This window comes from Muscardinus avellanarius (assembly GCF_963383645.1).
Source record: "Muscardinus avellanarius genome assembly, chromosome: 12".
NCBI lineage: Eukaryota > Metazoa > Chordata > Mammalia > Rodentia > Gliridae > Muscardinus > Muscardinus avellanarius.
Window position 1 is genome coordinate 89,746,259 of NC_137798.1, and position 24,132 is coordinate 89,770,390.

Consider the following 24,132-nt stretch of genomic DNA (forward strand, 5'->3'; position numbering starts at 1 on the left):
ACACAGTGAGTTTTATTGTGATAAAAACATCAATTCACACAGTACTTGATGTGATATCCAATAGATCCCACCACATTCCCATTTCTTCCAATAAATCTGAGATTAGTAGGGATAACTTCATACATGGATATAGCATTATTTGGACTATTTTTTCATAAAAATTTCTTTTTCCATCCCTACTATCCTTCTTCCATTCTCCTTCCACTACTCTATTGACATTTCTACCCATTTAAATAAAGTCCCTTTTATTTCCTATTTTCTATCTCTCTGTTACATATAAAAGAAAACATAAAACCTTTGACTTTCTGTGACCAGCTAATGTAACTTAGCATAATATTCTCTAGTTTCATTCATTTTTTTGCAAATAATACAATTTTGTTTCTTTTACCAGAGTAAAATTCTGTTGTGTATACACACCACATTTATCTGTTCATCTGTTGATGCATACCTAGCTTGGTTTTATAATTTGAATATTGAAAATTGTGTTGCTATAAACATGGTATGCATGAATCATTATAGTATTTTGACTTTAAGAGCTGATCAAACCAGATTACAATTCCAAATTACTCATTTCATCAATTTTCAAAATGTTACATGTTAAACTGAAAATGCTACATTAGCATTTTGGAGACACTCTTAAATATAATGTCATAATTAATTGGCAAGAAAACTCTTATATTCAGAGAATATTATACCAAAATTTTTTTAGTGGTACTTGGGATTAAACCTAGAAAAATTATTCTAATCAGCTAGACCCCCCATTCCTATTTTATTTTTTACTTCAAAACAAGATCTCACTAAATTCCTGAAATTCTTGTTAAGTTGCTAAGACTGGTCTTAAACATGTGCTCCTTCTGCCTTAGCCTCCCAAGCACTGGGATTATAAGTGCACCACAATGTTCTACTTACTCTCCCATTTTTAATAGTAAAATATGAATTTGTTTTCTTGAATACCATTGCTGAACAACTTTTTTCTTAATTCTACAATATTATCTGTTGGGGTTTGTTAAAGTTAGATATAGAATGTTCCCAGAGAAGCTCATGTATTAAGGTTCAGAGGATGTAGTTAAATTATGAAGGCTATAATCTCATCAATAGATTTATTATAATGGTAACCTAGGCAGGTGGTGTATGGCTAAAAAAAGTTGGCCCCTGGAGGTGTGATCTTAGGGTCTGTGCTTTTGTCTTCAAATCCCTTTGCTGGTTTTCACTGTCTCTTGCTTCTGGACTACATGACATGAGGGTAGAATCTCTCTCTCTCCCTCTCTCTGATTCTTGCTTTCATGCCCTGAGCTCTGTAGACCTAGACTGACACAGAATGAACCCTGAAATCTCCCAAACAGTGTGAGCAAATAAATGTTTTTTTTTTCTCTAAGTTGGATTATAACAGTGAGATGTTGACCAAGGCAGGGTATGCCTTTATTTTATTTTCTAAAAATTCCCCTTTTCCATCTCTGACTCCATCGCTTAGCTCCAAATGTGTGGAATAGAGGAAAATATTATGTACAAAATAACAATGTTAAGGACAAAGAAAGAATAAAATATTTTCTTTCTCAGTATGCCAGAAACACCCTCCTTTTCCAAGATGCATATTTAATATTGTGGCAGGGATGATAGGGACATTCCTCTCTGGGTGAAGAGATCTGAGTGTTACAGAACTGTTGATTCTTTAGAGACTATTGGCATATCCACCACAGCACTTATGTTTGCAGAGAGTAAGTTATCAATATTTGGTCTTGCTCAAGATGCTTCAATGATCTGTTAATTCCTCATGTTCTAAGACTATAGACTTTATTTTATTTTATTTTATTTTTTGCAAGTCTGGGAATGAAATCCAGGGGCATTCAACCTCCAAGCTACACCCCCTGCCCTGTTTTTTATTCTTTATTTTGAAAGAGGGTCTCACTAAGTTACAGAGTGCCTCACTAAGAAGCTGAGACTGTCTCTGAACCACGATCCTCTGGTCTCAGCCTCCAAAATGCTGGGATTACAAGCTTGGGCCACCATGCCCTGCTTACTATAGAATATTTTTATTTGTTAACTATTATAAGAGCCTGACATTGTAAGAGGGAACATAACTAACACAAAGGAGTAGTTCATCTGATGTAATGACAAAAGAAAGTCAACTGGCTAGTTTTAAAGAATTCTGAGTGTGACTATGAAATGAAATGTCTACTTTTCCAAGAGCTCCATGGTGGTTTGATAATTAAAAGCAAACGGTCTTGTTGACAAGACCCACAATAGTTGACAAATTTTCCACAGTGACAATCTACATTAAAGGATGAAGTGAAATGCTTGGGGAGGAGCCTTCTACCCTGACTCAATATGAGAGGGTTTGGAATGTCATATAATGCAACTGATGTGGACCTGGTGGGGTTAGAGGTTTTGAGGGACTGTAGTCATGGGACAATCTGGCTGATTAAATAAAAGTGATAAATGCCTTAACAAAGCATGCATCTGAATTAGAAATGAAATAATTTGAAAGTCAATGCAGCATAGACTTGAAATTGCTTTGGCCTACAAGCTTAATACACTGGCACACTCGCATAATAATTAAGCCTGGGAGTTAAGTTCTTAGAGAGCAAAGCGATCACTCTTCCTAGACAGACAGGAAACTTGTAATCCTTATATACGCAAAGGTCTAAGAAAAAAAAAGGATAAATTGAAATACACCCTTGTGTCTTAAAAAGGCTGAAGTTTATGTATGTATGGGGAAGGAGGTGTCAGTGTGTGTGACAGCTAATAAATACAGGTGCATTTGCACACAAGCTCCCGATTCTTGTTTGAAAATGATGAATGACCAGGGGCCACGTCTTTACACTCAACAGCTCCAGTGGATTTAGTCTGATTGGATGTGGATTCACTGGCCATTGTTCCACACAAAATGAGAAATGACTTTGAGGGTTAAGGATCTGTTCTCTTTTCTACTATTTGCCTCTGTGGATGCCCTCACTGCAATGTTAGGAGAACTAAATAAAACAAAGAACGCTGAGCACAGTTGGGCACTCTGCATATGGACAAGGGGCTCAACCAATGGCTGTTGCTGTTATCATCAACATGATAAATAACTATAATCAACAGATAACTGAAACTTTGAATGGACTTGCTCAAGAGGATGATTGAATTGGTTGTAATTGGGCTTGATCTCTCTTATTTCTTTAACAAATCAAATTTGATGATTATTTGTATGTACTTACTATAAAGAATACAAAGATGAGTATATGACACAAGTCCACTCCCAGAATAATGCATAATTCTGTGGAGGAGAGGAAGAGGGAACATAAATTACATAAATAACAAAGGGAATGAATCAAGGAATAGGAGAAAATAAGTATGAGGGATGGGGACACTGAGCTTGAGAATACAACCTCCCCAATTTTACCTTGTAAGATAGGATTGTGAGATAGAGTTGTGAACATCTCTTGGAAGATAAGTTGTTCCTCCCATACCATATTCAGGTGACTTTGTTTACAAGAGAATCAGATGGTCTGGAGGTAGACATGAAAGGCACATGCTATGGCTACTATTACATCCTGTCCCAGCCCTTGGGTAGAAGGGAAAATCCCCTGGGTTTACGATGGTGTTGCTCAAATTGTTGCTTAGTGGCACTGGATCAGAGATACTTAGAATTTCTACAAATGCAGATCAATGGTAACTGTCCCAAGTTTTTAATTTAAATCTTTTGGGGTTAAAGCCCCAAACCTACATTTGAAGCAGGTCTCTAAGTTAATTTTTCTTCATGCTGGAATTGATTCATGAGAACCAATGAGCTGGGGCAGTAGAATGACATTGGAAATGTTGTCAGTGATTTAAGAATCCTGAGCAGGTTTGGAAATATTACCAGTAGCTTCTTTTCTATATCTATACATTCAAGCTTCATTACATATAGAATAGATATAAAAAAGGCAAAAAAAGGAAAGAAAAAATAGAAAAATTATGGAAAGCAGTGATACAGAAAAAGAATAATCTAAGAATGCCTTTGAGATGTGCTTTCTTCACACAGCATTCTAATTGTGTGTCAGCAATGGCAAATAATTATCACTTGAGCCTCCTTTCATTCCATTGCACCTGTAGGCATTACTACTAGATGAATATACTTTCCAGTAGACCCCTAATGCTGTCTCATAACTCATTCTAACATTTCCATTCATATAACCACCTTCGGTCAATCGAAGTTACTACTGGTAATGAAACTGTTATGGCAGACAGGGTCAACATAATTAATTTCTGTCTTCTTAAAAAATAGGCTATTCCCATCAAATATATTTTGTGAGACTGAAGAATGAAGGTCTCACTTTTCTTTTGTATGTACTTGTTGTTCTATAGTGGAAACAGGCCTAGATTCTGTTTGGGGAATCACATTTCCTAAGAAGGAAATATAAAATATTAACAGGCAACAGGCTCCATTAATCCTATGATAGGAAAAGAGTTTTCAAGGGTTTATAAGAGTTTCTACTGCAGAGAAATGACCCAGATAAGGTAGTGAGTAGGTGACAGGCTGTGATATCAAGCTACTGTGAGTCATATCTGTGCTCCATGACTTCCTGGTAATATGGATGCCAAGCTCATGTCCTTCATCTTCATTTCTTCATCTGTGAGATGAAGGTAATATACTAGCTGCTTTCTTGGTAGGTGGAGTGAGTTATATAAAATAATTTATACGGTCTGGCACATGAACACCTGTAATTGTTAACTGATGTGGCTGTACCTCTGTGTGCTTATTTTCTACATTAGAAGAATAAGACCCTAAAGGGTTAATCAAGATATTGGGGTGATAAATAAACCAACCAACAAAACCCCAAACCTCTTTTTTTTAGTTTATACTTGAGTGGCAAGCTTAAACTAAAAACCAAAGTCATATATAATCTTATGCCTTTTACCAGAGCAAAAATACCACATATGTTATTACTATCCAAACCCAGGAATATGCTTTGCCTACTAAGATCTCTGGGTTTTCCTACAGGGATGTGACTAAGGGATATGGTTGAGTGACAATTTCCAACAGAAATGCTGCAGAAGCATTCCATACATCTCTTAAGTAGTACACTAAAAGACAGATAAAACGGTTGTAATTCTGACTCTGCCTCTCATCATATCAGAAGCTTAGGAGGCTGACACTCACTTCAACTCATCCTGTAGAATTCCCTGCCATCAATTTCCAGGCTGAGGATATGCCATGGTACCTGCTCTGCTGCAGTGAGCATCTGCCAGCTTTATTCCTCTCCATTTTGGAAAAGTAATGAACTGTTGGTTATAAACAGTTGAAAACAAATATTAGAAGGTCACTGTGCAGCTAAACTTTGATATATTGAGAAATGTGAACTTTTTCAGAACTTCTAAAGTACTGTCACACAGGAAGCAGTGGAGTAAGTGGATTCATCTATCACTACTGAAAACATGGGCACAGCATCGCTGCTTGAAGGTTGAGCATGGAAATGCTCAACCCTGATTAAATGACCATAATTCCTCAAGGCCGTGACATGGCTGGCAGGACTGGGAAACTGGGGCCTTGAAATATAAATTGTTGGAATTTATTATGCACTGTCAATCTGTATGTGTGGAGGTGAAATGTGCTGAATTCTCTCTAGATTCAAACTATGGAATAGTTTTTTAACATTTACAAATGCGTATTTGCAAGTGTATTTTGATGAGCAAGAAAAAAAATTTTTCTGCTTCAGAAGAAATATCAAGGGCAGTTTGCACATAGATTAAAGGTAATACTTAATGTCTTTCTAACATCCATGTCATTTCTGATAGGGTGATTTGATAGCAGAGTTAAAGTATGGATCATAAGGTTGTAATAATTAAGGATGATGAAAAGTAGACATCCTTGAAATTTCTTACACTTTACAGAAATGAAAAGTGTGCTGGTGAATGCCTGTATTTTGTTCTTCAGGGAAGTTTTCCAATATACAGTACTTACTTCAGATTTTCCAGAGAATAAGAGAATGTGAAGGTAACTTGTTGTAGCAGAAGACAAGGCATCTGTCTGGCACTCAGAACTGAGGCTTGAGTTGTACTGAAAACAATCTGGAGTCACATCTCTAGAAGTCAAAGTTATATCAGTTTTTCTTCTTTTGGGGAGTGCCAAACACATGTATATAAGTAATGAGTAAACATTAGGTGAGAAGAGATTTTATTATTTGTGTTAAGACTATAAGTCAAGGGAAGTCATTGCTGTTAAATATTTGAAAAAACATTTTATAGCTCTAAGCCATGCTGTCTGGTCAGAGCAAAAATATTAACTTGCTAAATAGTGTGGAAGATAAGATGACATAGGAACAAAGGGAGGACCTCCCTTTAAGTAGCTTAACATCTGGGGAAAGAAAACTCAAATTAAACAAACACTAAGCATATGTAACTATATCCAATGGTTGTTTCAGAACGAGATTTCCTGTATTCAAGAAAGAAACACTGGCTCAGAAGTTGGGGATGACTTAATGGAATGTATGGGTCTTCAGAAAGACATTGGATTATAAGAAAATTTTAAAAATTTGTTGGAACATTCTTTAGAGTTACTAGAGTCAAATGCACATTAGGGATCTTTGAGTTTACTCCTGAGATTTGAAGAGGGAGTTTCAGATAGTATTTCATGCAAGATAAGAAACAGAATGTGATGATAAGACTTTTCATATTTTCCCAAAATTTTGTAATACTCTGTAACTTTCCTCACCTCAATAATTCCTAGTGTTCATTTTGTTTTAGTTACTTTTTTCTTTATAGATGACCAAATATGTGGTCTCACCATAACAGTTTAGCAGACATTCCATGTAATCCTTGTTCCTGCTAAATCCACTCCTAAGGGGATGGACTTATGCCTCAACAATACTCTGTAACTTCCAAATACATGCTTCTCTCTTTCTCTGTCCCCATAATATTTGAACAGTGCTTCGTGTATAGTAGGTTCAGAACAAATGCCCATTAGTTTAAATTTCCAGCTCTCAATCTTTCAGTAACTAATAGAATACTTGCATAATAGCTCAGTAGGTTAAAACTAAGCAAAGTCAATTCTACTTGAGCAGTGCTACCAGAATTCTAGGGCCCACTGTAGATAGGCTGGTCTTACTCATTACTGTCTCCCCAGTGTCTTTTGCAGCATCTGACACAAAGTAGGTGCTAAAAATGTTTGATGAATAAATGAATGCCCACATACTGGAGGGTCATGATAATGTTCATACACTTCATGGACTCACAAGTGTGTCAACACTGCACTTGTCAACACTATCTGACTCTTTCAGGTTCACACAGGTGTTGTTAGTGCAAAAAGTCAACACCTACCCAGATTTCATGTTAACTACCTCAGAATCACTCCTCTGTTCTTTCTCTCCCAGAAGAGTATTTTATAAAAGTAGCTACCAAAGGGTGAGCTACAACAAAAGTAGACAGAAAGGAGCTTAATGCCAGATCTTAATTCTAACACTCTAAAGAACATGTGTTGCTTAAAATGAAACTATATAATAATATTCAGAATACCTCTTTAAGTCAAAACAATTGAGATTTTTATGATTCAGTTCTTATAAGGGAATCTCATGTCTCTCCACCAAGCTAGATGAAATAGTGGCCATGGCTATAAGACTTTCTTCTTAACCTGAGTATCTCCCCAGATTCAAATGACAGGTTTTCTGTGTGACTTCCCTGTTATAAGATCGAGATATAAGCACATGTCACTTTTGGGGGGAATATTTATTTTCTGTTTTGGGTTTTCCCCAAAAATAGATTCCATGATTATTACAGAAACATAACACCATCATGCTTTCTTTAAAATGCAAATAGAGATCTTTTTGTTGTTGTTTCTAAATGATATACTGTTGGAGGTAACAGATCTCTGCAAACCTATTATCTTTAAGTGAATACCTCTAAAGAAACTTAATACTAAAAGGAGCAAATCATAATAATCAAAATTAGAATCACATTAAATAGTACTTTATTTCAAAAGTAGATAGCTTCCAAACATGTAAGTTCATCTAAATAACTCCTGGATAAGTCTTGGTATTTTTGTACACGACCCATGTGCCATATCTCATCATGAATTCACAAAGCAAGAACACTTCTCCCTCAGACTCATAGATACCCATAATGTGTCTTAAAAGAAGAGGCAATGTAGCTGAGTTAGCAGCTGTAAGTATTTGGCCTGGTTTTATTACATTGAGCCCACATAACACATTCCATTCAATGGCAAAGATATGTCTGACTAGTTCAAAGTGATTCATTAGCACAAAGAAGTAGCAAAATGGGAACAGTTCTCAGAGCCTTTGGCAAGCATGTTAAAGCAGGCCCATGACAGATGAACTCAATGAACTCACAGCTTAAATAGCAGCTGGGAATCGGGAGTGCTGAGAAATGAATGGGCTGACCTCACAACAGTGAGCAAAACTTCATGACTAGAAAACACAAACTTTTGGGCCCTTGTGGGAGAATATATCCCATTAGGTAATGTTTTGGAGGAGGAGACAGGGGCCATAGAGTTATACATGCCATTAATTAAACTTAGCATAGAGAGGCCACTGATGTCTACCTTGCTGCCTGATTAACATATTGGGTCAAGAACGTTAGATATTTACTGACTGTTTTTGCATCAGAAACCATGAGGGAAATGGCCTCTTAGAAGTATATCTATAATTCATGGACCAAATCAGAAGCTGTGCATGCAGGCTTACATTGTTCTGCATCTCTTCCCCTGATTGGAGTGGGAGCTAGCCATGCATGAGGAAGGCCACATCATGCTGTGTGATTTCCTCTCTATTTGTGCTGCTTTCAAGATGTTTTGGATATCCTGAGGCATGAGTAAGGACATTGGAGTAGAATGGGAAATGTAGGTCAAATTAAGGAAGACATTTATTTTAGTGAAATTTTCAAGGACTTATATTTATTAATTAGACATTATAATATTATAGATCTAGAATGTATGAAGGTGCCTCATCGATATTATCACTGGATGAAATTATAAACAAATATATGCAATACTATATATATATATATATATCGTTAACTATTATGTAATGATTTTCCGTATTTTACTAACTTTAATTTTAACTTCAACTAACTTTATTGCCTACTAACTTTACACCCTACTATGCAAAAGGTGTTGTTTTTGCATAATTGTTGTCTATATTTTGAAATACATGTAATATTCAGTTTTTGAAAATTAATATTTATTATGAACATTTCAAGTACAACCCATGTTTATAACTTTTCTTAAATAAGCTGTAAATATTTTAAATTTTCTAAATCTTAACACTTTCAGCAATTATTTAGTATAAGCTAACAAGTTAAAATACTTTGCCATCTTTTTATAGAATCTCTATTTTCAACCTACAAGTATTAAGTGGGGATTTTAAGTCGGCTATGATCCCTGTGTAACCAATCAGTTGCACAGCTAGACAGCAGCCCAGAGCCACCCTTTGCTAAGCACCAAGGAACATTATGTCAGTCTTACTAACTCTGAAGATGACCAAATCCCTTGCCAAACTGGAGTGATGTAATTTTCATATGGGTGATAAGATAGTAGAATGAAACATAGATGGTAGAGCTTGAAACAAAACTCTAACATATAGGCACAGTGGGATTTTACTCAGCTATATAAAATAACAAAATGAAGCCATTTGATGAAAAACTAATGGATCTAGAGAATGTTATGCTGAATGAGATTGATGAGTCTTGAAAAGTGAATGGTTGTATGCTGTCCTTCATATGTGGAAGCTAGATAGAACTGAGAGACAAATAGGACTTCAATTAAAAGAGATACTCCAGTAAAAAAGGGAATTATTGGAGGATAAAGAGATTTGATAAAGGCAATATAAAATTATTAATACCAATCTTGAGAACATGTACAAGGAAGGGAGGGGTGGATTGCCATTCAGAGGAAAAAATACCAAGTGCTGCGTACATGTATGCTCCTAACACTCTGAAACTCAAGATCATGTATCATTCCAATGCACTAATAAAAAGTGTATTTATAAAAGAAACAAAAGTAGATCACAATCTAAAATTATTCTTTACCTGTGCTCTAGTTCTATCCTTATTATATTTCAGTCTACTTTTTTTGAAAAGGTAAAACTTATCATTTTTCTGGTAACAAGTCCAAATTCTAAAATTCATACAAACTCAAAGTGGACTGTTTCTAATACTGTTTTTCAAAATTCAGTCTGTTGAGCATTCCAACATCTATGTCAGTCAATCGGGTTCTAGATATTTTATACAGTATGTGTGTTGGAGGACGGGCATTTTTGACCTTGTATTCTGCATGTGCGTTCATTCAAAAAGACTTCATCTTTTGATATTGCTAGGTTTGTAACTTTGCCTTCTATGTTCTTTTATTCTTGGCTAAAATAAATTTCCAGACACATCAGTCTACTCTTGCTCATTCTTTTTCATTGAGATGCCTTCTTTATAAACATGTGTTTGCAAAACTGCACTGCAAGCCTGTATTTTGATTCAATGACACCTCTCATTATTCTTCCAACTTTATAGAATATCCTCACTCATGCTCAAACCCTTCTTTAGACTTATCATGTCTAAAATTCCTCTCAGTATGTTTCCATTGGCATATAAGTATAGGATAGACATACTTGTCAGAGCCATCATAACAGACTAAAGGCTGTTGATTGACCACATAGAATTGGGTACATATTTAAAGATGTCTTTGGATATAGTTAGACTTTAATTTGAGGTAAATTGTGAACATCTGAATGCCAGATGTTGCCTCCTGATCAATCCCATCTGATGTAGGAATCCCAGAAGGTCAAGGAAAGAGTTTTCCAGTTCTCTGCTCTACAGACATTCAGCGCAGGTGGATTCTTAACCCAGTCCAAACGTCAAAATGCAGAGGATGAAAGGTGACTACATTGACCCTTCTTCCTATTGTTTTCATCTACATTATATATTCATGGAGTCATGTGTATCAGTTGAGACAAGTACCCAAGAAATCAAAGCCTTTGTTCTTTGGCTAACCAGCTGAAAATCACTATGTAGGGCTAGACAATATTCTTAGGTTTCTGGCTTATTCTTCATTTAGATTTGCAAATAAACTATGCTTCATGAGACAAGAAAATGGTGGGAATAAGTTTTCAAAAGACTCAGCATGTGGTGATTTAAAAAAAAAAGAAGAGAGGATTCTAAAGTTAGACTATTATTTGTGAGTAGAGCAGTCACCTCTCATTTTATTTTGATGTGACCTCTGGAGAAAACATCAATCAAAATGGAAAAGTAGAGCCGAATTACAGTGAAGAAGAAACTTAGATGAAATATGTGGGAGTTAATAAAAAATATTATGGGTATTAATAATAATTTAAGAGTTTCTTTAGGAGGGTCAAGAATAATATGAAAGGAGCAAAGACAAATTTCTTTTGCAAGACAAGAGATCAGAAAGAATGAGTAAATCAGGCTTTAATGAGCAGAGTGAGAGTCCCAGAGGGATGTCTGAAGCTCAGACTTTCCTCCCGAGTCTCAACTCCAGTTGCTTGTGTGAATCCTTTAATAGGCATAGGCAAGAGCCGAGCTGTAAGACTGCCTGATCTTTTATTTCTTACTCAATCATATTTTCACAAAAGTCAAATCAGACATTTTTATAATGAAGGAAATAGCCATTCCGTTTTTTTCCAAACACTGCGATTCCTTTTTCTGGACCTTTCCTCTATTTTAATCTCTCCAATTTGTTTGTGCTCACTACAACCTGCAGTCTATTTTGCAATAAAGGAAAGAGATCTAACCGTTCCAATTGCAGTGTTGTGTTTGGTATTGTATTTTCTTTTAGGACTAATAGTGCTTTAATTTTAAAAAGTCCAGACAGCCATTGTATAATCCAACCAAATGCAGAACGTTTAGGCCTGTTTTGGGGCACAACTGGGGATCTTATAACATATCTTGAATTACTCTACATATCACCTCTGTATTTTCTTTAAAATGAAAACAGGCACATCTTTGTTGTTCTTTAGACATAATATTTTCAAATGTAATTTTGCTATTGATTGTAATTATATGTCATAATAAGGTTCAGAGTAATAACAACATACATACATACACATAGCATTGGGTATGTTTCTTTATATCTCATCCTACTTCTTCCCCTTCCCCATACATGTTACTGAGGCGTGTATCAATTATTTTATATATGTACAAAGCATTATTTGAAGTGTTGCCCACATTAAGACTTCTTCCCTCAGTTCCCCCATCTTTCTTTCCTAACCCTCTCCCATTGCTCTCTCCTCCTTTATCTGAAGTAGTTGTTTTGTTTCCCAGTTTCTCTCTCAATTCCACATATGAGAAAAAAAAACTGTTTGCTTTATTAAACTGGTTAATATTACTTAACATAGTTATCTGATTCCATCCATTTCACTAAAAATCACGTAAGTTTTATTTTTTGTATGGCTGAGCAAAATTCCACTCTGCACATATAGCACAGTTTCATAATTCATTCATCTATTGATGAACACCTAGGCTGCTTCCATAATTAATTATTGTGAATTGTGCTGTTATAAATGTGGATAGAGATGAATTGTTTTAATATTCTGACTTCAGTTTCTTTGGAAAAGTACTCAGGAGTTGCATAGCTGAATCATATAATGTTTCCATTTCAAGTCTTCTGAGGAAGTTTCACACTGATCTTCATAGTGGCTGTATTAATTTGCAAAATACGGCATAAAAGACTTGTGGAGGGTGAAGTCTCATCACACAATAGGAAGGCAAGTATCATGACCTATATAGGGACTTTAAAAAAGATTTGGGAGAGCTGGGACTGTGGTTAAGTGGTCGAGCACTTCCTCAGCATTTATGATGCCCTAAGTTTAATTTCCAGCACTACCAGAAAGTAAAAATTAATTAATTAATTAATTAATTCAGGTTTATGAAATAAATAAAAATGTTTCTTAATGTTTTCATTGGTGCATTATAGTCACATATCTTACTGGAGTACAAGATGGTAGAGGCATACATGCACACATTACTCATTTAGCCCTACCTCAATTCCCACCTCATTCTCTTTCTCTTCCCTCCTTCTCACGTTTGGCTTAGTGACTGACTTTGATATATTTGTGAATGTACATCATGCACATTAGGAAATTTTCCTCTTTTCCCCTCCCATCTGCCTCAGATAGGTCACCTTATTTGCCCATTAATAGTTTCTCGTTCCTCTTCTAGAGTTCCTCCTATGATCCATTTTTTCTCTAGCTTACACATATTAGGGAGTGTATCTGATTTCTTACCTTTTGTGACTGACTAATCTCTCTTAACATAATGTTCTCCAGTTCCATTTATTTTCCCATAACTGATGTTATTTTGTTCTTTATGGCTGAGTATAATTTTATTGTGTATATATCCCATAATTTGTAATCCATTTATCTGCTGATGGACATCTTGGCTGGTTCTATAGTGTATCAATTGTGAATTGTGAGGCTATAAACATAGATATGCATGTATTAATGCATTAATTTGGTAGTTTGGTTTCCACTCTTTCGGTAGATACCCAGAAGTGGTTATGCTGGATTATATGATAGGTTTGTTCCCATTCTTCTGAGGATCCTCCATACTAGTTTTCAAAGTGGTTTCTAACACATATAAAATAAACCCATTTATATTTTTAAAGAAATCTCACTATACCTAAATAATACTTGTTGAATTCTTTGGAGAGTGGGAAATAGCTTAAATTATCAATATGTTACTCAGTTTGCTTTATAAAGCCAAGAGGCTATTCTCATTACTAAACATCATAAAACTATGCAAACTTATGTCCCTGGGGACATAGATGATTTAGTTCTATCTTATCCCTTATTTCCTCCTTGATTTTATAAGCCTACTTATGTATAATGATTACTCCATAGAACTTTTAATCGAAAAGCTTCCTCATTTTAATTTGCCTCTAGATAATAGTTTTGATTCTTAATTAATGCTGGGAAAACTCACACTATGATCTTTACCTGAAACATGTTTTGATGAACACCAGTGTGGATGGTTTCAGTTGGCTAAAGTACTGTTTTTTTCCCTGTGGGAAGACTGCTTTCTGTGAAGCAGCTGTTTCACTTCACCCCAGAGGTTGCTGTGTTTTGCTAACTGTAAAAATAATATTTATTTATGATAGATTTTTCAAAGTTCTTCATGTCTATTTAAATAAAATCTAGATAAGCATCTTTCAATCTTGCTGTTTCTTCTTTCTCATTGTGTCTCCCTCTTTCACATGTAATCTCAATTGATATATAACTTCATTGTTATAAAATTCCTCTAAGCAGTCTTGAAAAACCAGTCATCATAATAATTGTAATAAAAACAGTGGAAATTTGCTGAGCAATTTCTATGTGTTTAGTTTTATTATAGGGTTTTGCATTACCTCACATAATTTCATAGAAATCCTATAAAGTAGAAAATCATATTATTTCTTCTTGTACAGGTGAAACCAGCCAAGATTTAGAGTGGGTCTGTGGCAATTAAGAGGAAGCACAGCTCCATTGTGATTGCTCTGAAACTATCTATTCTTTTAACTGAAATTAAGAATTCTAACTCAATGCATGAAAATAAGATGCTAAGAGACACCAATAAATCCCCATGTAGCAATTAAATTTTTGTTTAGAAGATGAATCTGATCACAACATTCTGTCACTTAAAACTACTCCATTGATCCCAACTTTATCTCAAAATAAAGCTCAAGGCCAGGTGTGGTGGTGCATGCTTGTAATCACAGCATGTGGGAGGCTGAGACAGGAGGACCATGCAGGTTCGAAGCCAGCCTCAGCTACTTAGTGAGGCCCTCTGCAACTGAGATCCTGTTTCAAAGTAAAAAATAAAAAAATTGAGCTGGAGGGGTTGCTCAGAGGTAGAATGCCCTGTGGTGCTATCCCTAGTACTTCAATAAATAAATAAATAAATAAATAAATAAGTAATAAATAATTCAAGTTTAATAACGTAATGTCTCCATCCTTTATGGTCTAACTTTAGCTTAGGACCTGTCATACATACCTTCCCTATTCAAGTCAAGACCTTACTTTTATGACTTGTATGATTCACATTTATCTATTTGTAGCAGACTTCTTTTTCTACACATCCTGGATTATACTCTCTTTCAAATCTAAACTAGAACAATTCTACTTGTGGGGAGTCTTTTAGACGGTGCCTGCATTCTCCAGTAAGTTCTTTGTACTCCCACAACATTATGAAATTGCCTGTCTTTTTATTCACTGACTGCATTTTTCTCTCTCCAACTTTATATAAATATCCTAAAGGGTAGAGAAAGCTTCTCCAACATTGCTTTCCCATCAACATGGTGCCTGGCACTCTGTGACACAATGCACACACAACCAGTGCATAGACAGGGATCGAAACTGGCCTTAAAGAATACACTCATGCAACTTGGTGAGTTAATGTTTGGTAGTATTTATCTCTTTGAACTCATCCATAAAAAATGATTTCCTTTCTCTTTGGAGGTCAGTGAATAGTAGTTAATTTATAGACAGCACGAGAACAAATGACAAATATTTTTGCATAAATTTTCTAGAACTATTGAGAAAGAGAAATTTTCTTTCATGACGGTTGTGAGTTGAAGATTATAAATCTGGATTTTCTATGGGTAGCCTCCAAATGAAGAAGCATGTATGAAATTACATAAAAATAAATATAAATGTATGTATGTGTGTGTTTGTGTATGTGTATGTGTTTGCATGTCTATCCACATCAGTTTATGTTCGGTTTTTATAATTCCTTATTAAAATAACTTTACTGCCAAGCATGCTGGCACATACCTGTATTTCTAGTACTCAAGAGGCTGAGATAGAAGGATCACAGGTTTTATATCAACCTTATCAATTTAGGGAAACTATCAGCAACCTAGAAAGATCCTGTTTTAAAACAAAAAATAAATTATTCAATAAAAGAGCTGAGGATTTATCACAAAGGCATAACACCTCTGGGTTCAATCTCCAGGACCATAAAATAATAATTAATAATAATAATAAATATCAATAATTTTAACTAACATCTTTCTTTAGTTTAGACTCCTGTAACACTTATCTGACCTCCACTCTTCTCAATCCTTAAATGTTTGCCTGGATTAGTCTGAATGTAAATGAGATTGTGTTACTTCCCATCCTATAATGCTCCAGTGATTCCCCTAACCCTCAATGAATGCTTTAGTGTTGAGTTGAGTGCTGGCTGCCTGCCCGGCTGGTCCCATTTGCTGTCACCCCTTCACGGGCCACGGCTCTAACTCTTACATTCCACATTACCTCTGCATAGTATGAAGTTTCACTCTTCCAAGGATTGGCATATGCATCATTTTCTGTCTCAACATGAGTCTCTTCCAACCTTGAAAGTTTGCTCTTATATTAAGATGTTGATCAAATATCATCACACCTGCCCTGACATAGTTAGACCTTCTCTTAGTGTCCACTCACTGCATTGTGGGTTTTTTTAAAAAAAATAATTCTCTGTGACTGTCCCTCTGTGAAACATTAGATCTTTAGAGTTGGTTTAGGTCTTTTTTTTAATCTACATATGATGTATAGTGTGTTCTTGAAACAGTAAATGTTCAATAGGTATGTATAGGATGACCAAATGCATGGATCACATGAAATGATGCTTTTTGTTGTATCCTTTTAAAGTAGGCATTGGCAAACACTCTCTGCAAAGAACATTATGTAAGAATTTCTGGCTTTCAGGCCACACTGTCTCTGTCACAACTCTCAGCTGTTTTGTGGAGCAAAAACAGCCCAAGAAAAACACATGAATGGATGAGTATGGCTGGGTTCCAAACAAAGAAACAAACAAAAAAGTTCATTTACAAAATTGGGCCAACAGACTAGATTTGCCTCTATGTTTTAGTCAGTCAACTACTGGTATAAATGAAAGAGGTATACTATAGCTCTTAAATTGACTATCTATGTATTTTAAAAAGTGAGATCAATGTACAAAATAGGTTAAACTAGGGCATAACTAAGAGTTTAGGATAACAGAGTTTTAGATGTTATTTAGATAGGCATTGGATATAAAAGCTCTAAACAAAACTATTAGTTTTTTTTTACCATATATTCTGGTAGTTCCATTATATTTTATAAAAATCTAGATAATTCAATAATCAGTATTGCTGATAAAAAGCCTAATTATGCTCTCCTATTGGAGGAAATCTGAAATAACAGATTCAAATTTAGCAATGAGTATGCTGTGAGAATAAAATATGCTTTGCTGTAGTCGGTGAATTTTGAATCCAAGGCATTCTACCTTTGAGCTCTGCACCCACACATATTTTATTATTTTTTAAAAATTTGAAACAGGGTCTTGCTAAATTGCTAAGATCCTCCTAAGTTGCTGAAGATGTCTTTGAACCTGCAATCCTCTTGTCTCACTTACCCAAGTACTGTAATTAGGCATGCAACAACATACCTGACCTCAAAATCACAAAATTAATTAATTCAGTTATTCATTAATTGATTCATTTATTTTGTGGAACTAGTGATGAAACCCAGGGCATTCTACCTCCAAGCTACACCCCCAGCCCTATTTTGTTATTCTTTATTTTGAAACATGGTCTCACTGAATTGCAAAGGACCTCACTAAGTACCTGAGGCTGTCCATGAACCACAATCCTCCTGTCTTAGCTCTCAAATGCTGGGATTACAAGAAGGCACCACATTCTTGGCTCTAAAATTATTTTCTAAAATACAGAGCACTTATTTTCCCTTGGTTTTTAATAACATGTCATATTTTTAAACCAGATTTTCATTAACTTTATCCAAGAACCAACCCAAAACCATATGAAAGTTCTCTAACTTACAACCAGTCTAACAGAATCATTCTCAGAAAGGGCTCCATTTTGCATACCAAGTGAGAAGGATAACTATTATGGTTGTATATTTTTAAATCATTTAGTAGTAGAATATTTGGTAGTTTCCAATGGTGAGTTTCCTCTAAGCATTAAGCCAGCACAGTCAGAAGCAGTGTGCTTGGAAGGAAATTTCAAAACTCAAATTAGAAGACTATACATGAGCAAGCATATGGAAATCATTTAATTATTTGGAGGTCATCTTTTAGATAGTGTCTGTCGGGCCCAGCTGGAGCTTAATGTGAAAGCCCCAAAGCTCTAGCAGCACCTTCTCTCCCCTTCAGAGCAGGTCACCAAAAAGCCACACAAATCTGCATTCTAATTAGGTTAAGCTTTTGACTTGATTTGCTCAAATCAACAATGACACCTTTACAGGATATGATACTGTCATGGCTGCATTCTGCTTTTCTGCACATGTGTATGTATATGTGTATAAATGACAAGCAAAACATATACTTTTTGTTCTGTTTCATTCCTGTGTGTTCAGCTTGGTATGTAGATGATGGAATTTTCGATGCTTTGGTTTTATGAAAGTATCACCAGATTGAATTGTTCTTTTTAATAAATATTTTAGAATCTGGTTTTATTTTCTAAGTTTTAAAGGTATTTAACAGCAGCTGTGCAAAAGCATTTTAAAGACTACATGGCTATATATACAAAACTATCCTTTGGAACAGTAGAATTTTACAAAATGGAAATGACAGTTTATACCCAAAAAGCAAATCAACTTTTAAATGGAAATTAAGTTAAATGATATTGCCTGAAAATTCAGGGTTCTCCAGAGAACAGAGGAAATGTATATGTTATATATGTATTATATATGTATTATATAATACATTTATATTATAATTATATTAGCAATATAATAATGTTATTATAAATTATATATAATATGTATGTATATGCCCACATGTATGTATGTATGTATGTATGTATGTATGTATGTGTGTATGTATATGGGTGGCTATAAATGAATAGACATTTATTTTTTAAGGAATTGGGTCATGTGGTTATGAATACTAGAACTCTATAGACCAGATAACCAAGCTAGAAATTCAGGGTAAAAATCAAACACCAACTCCTACCAGTACAATATAATATCAGAGTCAAGAGTATGGCAATAAGAACCTTTTTTAAGAACTCAGAAATATTCAAGAAAGCGCCTTGGTTAGACAAAAAGCCTCTATCAATCTTGTGGACATCTGATCATAGCTCCTTGATTCTTAACTCAAGTAGAGAGTGACTTTTATTGCATGTAATTCTGGGTGTGACTCTGGTATAATAAGATCAAAGTCAATAAATTTTATAGGATACCACAAAGAATGTTTTTGTTTTCAAAAATTTTATCAATGGAAGCACCATTAAGTTGAACATAAATTTTAGACAATACAATTTTAGGAATAAACTGAATCAAGGAGGTACAAGACCTCTACAAAGATAATTATAAAACATTTAAAAAAGAAATCAAAGAATACCTTAGAAAATGGAAAGATCTTCAATGTTCATGGATAGGCAGAATAAACATCATCAAAATTGCTATATTTTCAAAAGTGAACTACAGATTCAATGCAATAACCATTAAATTACCAAGGCCATTACTCATAGACATAGAAAAATCAGTCCTTCTATTCATTTGAAACAACAACAACAAAAAAAGAATAGTCAAAGTAGTTCTCAGCTCAAAAACCATGCAGGAGTAATCACAATGCCTGACTTTAAACTATATTACCAAGCCATTGTAATAAAAATAGCATGGTACTGACACTAATACATAGATCAGTGAAACAGAATAGATGACTCAGAAAAAAATTTGCACACTTAGAGCCAATTGATTTTTGACAAAGTGGCCAAAAACATACACTGGAAAAAAGATAGCCTGTTCAACAAATGATGTTGGCAAAATTAGTTAAATGTATGCAGATAAATGGAAATAAACCCCACTTTCTCACCTGCAAAAAAATTAATGCAAGATGGATCAAAGCCTTGGAAATTATACCAGATATCTTGAATTTCTTTGAAGAGGGCATAGATCCAACACTGTACAATTAGGCACAGGTAAAAGCTTTCTCAACAAGACTCCGAAGGCACAAGAAACTAAAAGGTGGATCAAAACGTGGGATTCCATTAAACTGAAGAGCTTTTGTATAGCAAAGTAAACTAAAGAACCTCAACCGAGAGCCAACAGAATGGGAGAAGATTTTTGCCACCTACTCCTCCAATAGAAGACTAATATTTATACTATACAGAGAACTCAAGAAACTCAGCACTAATAAAACAAAAAACCTAATCAAAAATGGGCAAGTGAACTAAATAGACACTTCATGAAAGAAGAAATTCAAATGGCCACTAAATGCATGAAAAAAATGCTCAACATCATTAGCAATCAGAGAAATGCAAATCAAAACTACCCTGAGATTTCACCTAACTTCAACTACAAAGCCATTTTTTCAAAACACAAACAACAACAAATGCTGGTGAGGATGTGGAGAAGTGGGAACTCTACTACATTTTTGGTGTGACTACAAATTAGTGAAACCACTTTGTAAAACAGTATGGAGGATCCTCAGAAGAATGGAAAAGAAATTACCATATATTTACCATCAATACCACTTTTGGATATCCACCCCAAATAATTAAAACCAAACTACCAAACAAATGCATGTATATCATTGTTCATATCTGCACAATTCAGAATTATAATCTATGGAACCAGCCAAGATGTCCATCAACAGATGAATGGATTATAAATCTATGGGATATGTACACAATGGAATTTTACTCAGCCAAAAAGAAATACACAATTAATGCATTTACAGGGAAAAGGATGGAACTGGAGAACATCATGCTGAGATTAGTCAGTCACAGAAAGTAAGAAAGTGGAATCTCTCCCTAATATGTGAAAGCTAGGGATAAAATGGGTCATAGGCAAAACTCTAGCTAAAGAAGGAGATAATACTATAGATGAGCAAATAAGGCAACCTAACAGGGGATTGGAGAGTGGAAGAGGGAAATTCTCTAATGCTCATGATGTACATTAACAAATATCTCAATGTCAATCACTGAGCCAGACATGAGAAGGAGGAAGGGGGAGGGAATGGGACATGAATTGGGTAAAGGGTAATTGGGTGATGTGTGCATGTATGCCTTCACTATCTTGTACTCCATTAAAATGTATGACTACAAATCACCAACAAAAATTTAAAGAAAACCAAAAAACCAAAAACACAAATATGATTAAGATGATGTGATTCTGGTCTTCAAGCCTGATGGTATAAATATGTGGATCTTTGAAAGTCTTTCAAAGGCATGAGTATATGTTGGTCATCAAAGAATATAAATAATTTGTGACCAGAGGGCAGACTTTAGTGCATTAAAGATGGCCACAACTTCTTAATCAAATTCTAATCTTAATCTAACTATTCCATAAAATAGTAGGGTTTATTTCCTAATCTCTTAAATACCATCTGATCCAGTAATTGCTTCAAGATTGGTGTAAATAGAAGTGACAATGTGCCATTTGCAGACCTAAGCCCATTGCATTCATGTGACCAGTCATATCATTGATAGATATTGGGGAAATTTTTCTCACTAATATTTACAATATTAGTGAGAATAATGCAAATGTTCTTCTATAGAAGAGGGCAAATGTTATTCTGCCCAGCAATTTGATCATATTCAACACATATTTATTGAAAATTTATTAAGTTCAAGGCATTTAATAGTTGTATAAGTAATACTTTTAACTCATATATAATGTCTGAAAACTCAAATCTGAACAAAGTAGTAAAATATACATCATAAGAGATTTAAAACTTATTTTCATTCTATTAACAGAACATGAAATTTATATTAAGAGCTTGCCTTATAATATCATGATATAAAAATAGCCTAAGGTTATATAAAACTCAGGTTAGTGGTTATAAAAGGAGTGAATTACCATAATCAGAATTTGAAAATAGCAGAATATTTATCTTCTAATACTTGGGAAAAATTCATCACAAACTATATGGGAAGCTTTTCAGTTGATGAGTTATAATACAAGACAACATCTTATTCATGAAAAATAGAAAATGCTGAACATTTCAACTTGGCTGGAATAGAAATCAATTCTCATTTGACACTGAGAGTGGAATATGCTTTGTGACTGTTTTGCACAAAGAGAAGTAACATGAAGTAAAAAGAGAAAGAAAAATGAAATGTTGGTAAAAATTAAGCATAATTGTAAAGAGGACACCAGGTAAAATTTTATATTATTATCCAATAATATAAATACAATACTTACTATTATGCTAGGAATTTCATATATAGTATCTCAAGTAATCACACAATTACTCTAACAAGTAATTATTATTATTACCCATATATTTATTTATCAGAAACACGTAACATTAAACATTTCACTAATGTTGAGCTGAAATAAATTTGAACCAAACCAACCTTTCTACTTAACTATGTTTGGTCAAAAAAGTATATATATATATATATATATATATATTTTTTTTTTTTTTTAACTTTTACCTGGCTTGTTTAAAAAAAAACTATTAAGATTACACTAGTCACTCACAAAAAGTAAACATTGGGTGCTCTTCCTAATATGTGGAAGCTAGGGAGAAAATGGGTCATAGTAGGAACCCCAGACAAAGAAAAAGAAACTATAGATGAACAAATAATGCAACCTAACTAAGACAGATGGGAAGCCAGAAGAGACAAAGTCTCTAATGTACATGATGTACATTCACAAACATAACAAAGTCAATCTCTAAGCCAAACATGAAAAAAAGGGAGGGGGGAAGAATGGGGTGGGAATTGGGGAAGGGCTAAATGAGCAATGTGTGCATGTATGTCTCTATCATCATATACACTTTAAGATGTATGACTATGAAAGGAGAACTAAAAAGATAGTGGCGGCCCCAGTCGAAGTGGTGACTGCGGCCGCCAAAAAGGACATGCATTTCTTGAAGAAGCCCTGGACACCAGATTTTGGTTTAATATTGGTGGACACCAGATTTTGGTTTAATATTGGTGGAACAACTTAAGGAGACACTTCCAGCCGCAACTTTCTATCTAGAATACAGGAGAGAGAGAGTGGATAACGGTGGAATGAGAAGCAAGATGACAAGGAGACGCCTGCCATGCAAGAAAAATGATTTTTGGAAGAACATTCCAGAAGGGATTAGAGAAAAGACCACTTCAGCCATAGATACTGAGGACTCTTAACAACACACCTTGTAAGAAAAATGATCTGAGCATGGTGGAGGGAGCAGAGCAGTGCCGGGCAGAAAGCCCAGCTACACATCCTGGGAACTCATTGTGCCTGACTGCCGGGCTCCTCTGTGTTGTGCAGTGTCACGTTGCACTTGTAATAGCAGATCCTGATCTATGCACTGAGGCTGTGGGCCTCTGCTATTGGAAGGGAGATAAAATTCATTGCTGCTAAGTGCTCAATCTCACAACCGCTTCAAAACACACATACTGTCTTCTATTATTAAAATATTACATATTTTAATAAAATATATTATTAAAATATTATGTATATATATTGGAGAGGGGCCAAGATGGTGGCAGCAGTCAGGACTCAGGAGATACAAAAAAATTCTACCCAATTTACCTGGAACTTTTGGGGGAAAAAATCCCCACAAAGAGGACTGCCTCTGCCACACATGCTTAAGAATTCTGGACATCATATCATGTAAGGAAGGAGCTCAGCAGAGAACCAGGAGCAAGGCAGCAGTGGTGTGGTAGTGGGGCAGCATGGAAGTGGGGCAGTGCTGCAATGCCAGTGCCAGTGCTGGTGGCAGAGGTGGAGGCTATTATTTTGGAGAGGCAGAGATCTGATTCAACCTACCTTGATCCTCTGAAGCAACTGCCCCAAAGGTAGAATGCTACCACCAAGCATGCTCAGAAGTTCTGGAAAACATGCAGTGTGGGAAAAGTGTTTGGGAAAGAATTGAGATGGTGGAGGCAGTGCCAATGGTGGCAGTCAGTATTCAGGAGAGGCAGAGATATGACTCTATCCACCGTGACCATTTGAAGAAATTGCCCCAAAGGTAGAAGGCTACCGCCGCACATGCTCAGGAATTTGGGGCCACATCTGTGTGAACAAGGGCCTTGGAAGAGAGTCAGGATGGCTGTGGCAGTGGCAGGGATGGTCAGTATTTTGTAGAGGCAGAGATTCAATCCAATCCACCTCGTAATTTTAAAAGAAAGTCCTTAAAGGTATACTGCTATTGCGGCACATGCTTGGGAATTCTGAAAAACAAACTATGTGGGAAAGGTGTTTAGGAGAGAACCAAGATGGCAATGGCGGTAGCAGGGGTGGTGGTGACAAGAATTTG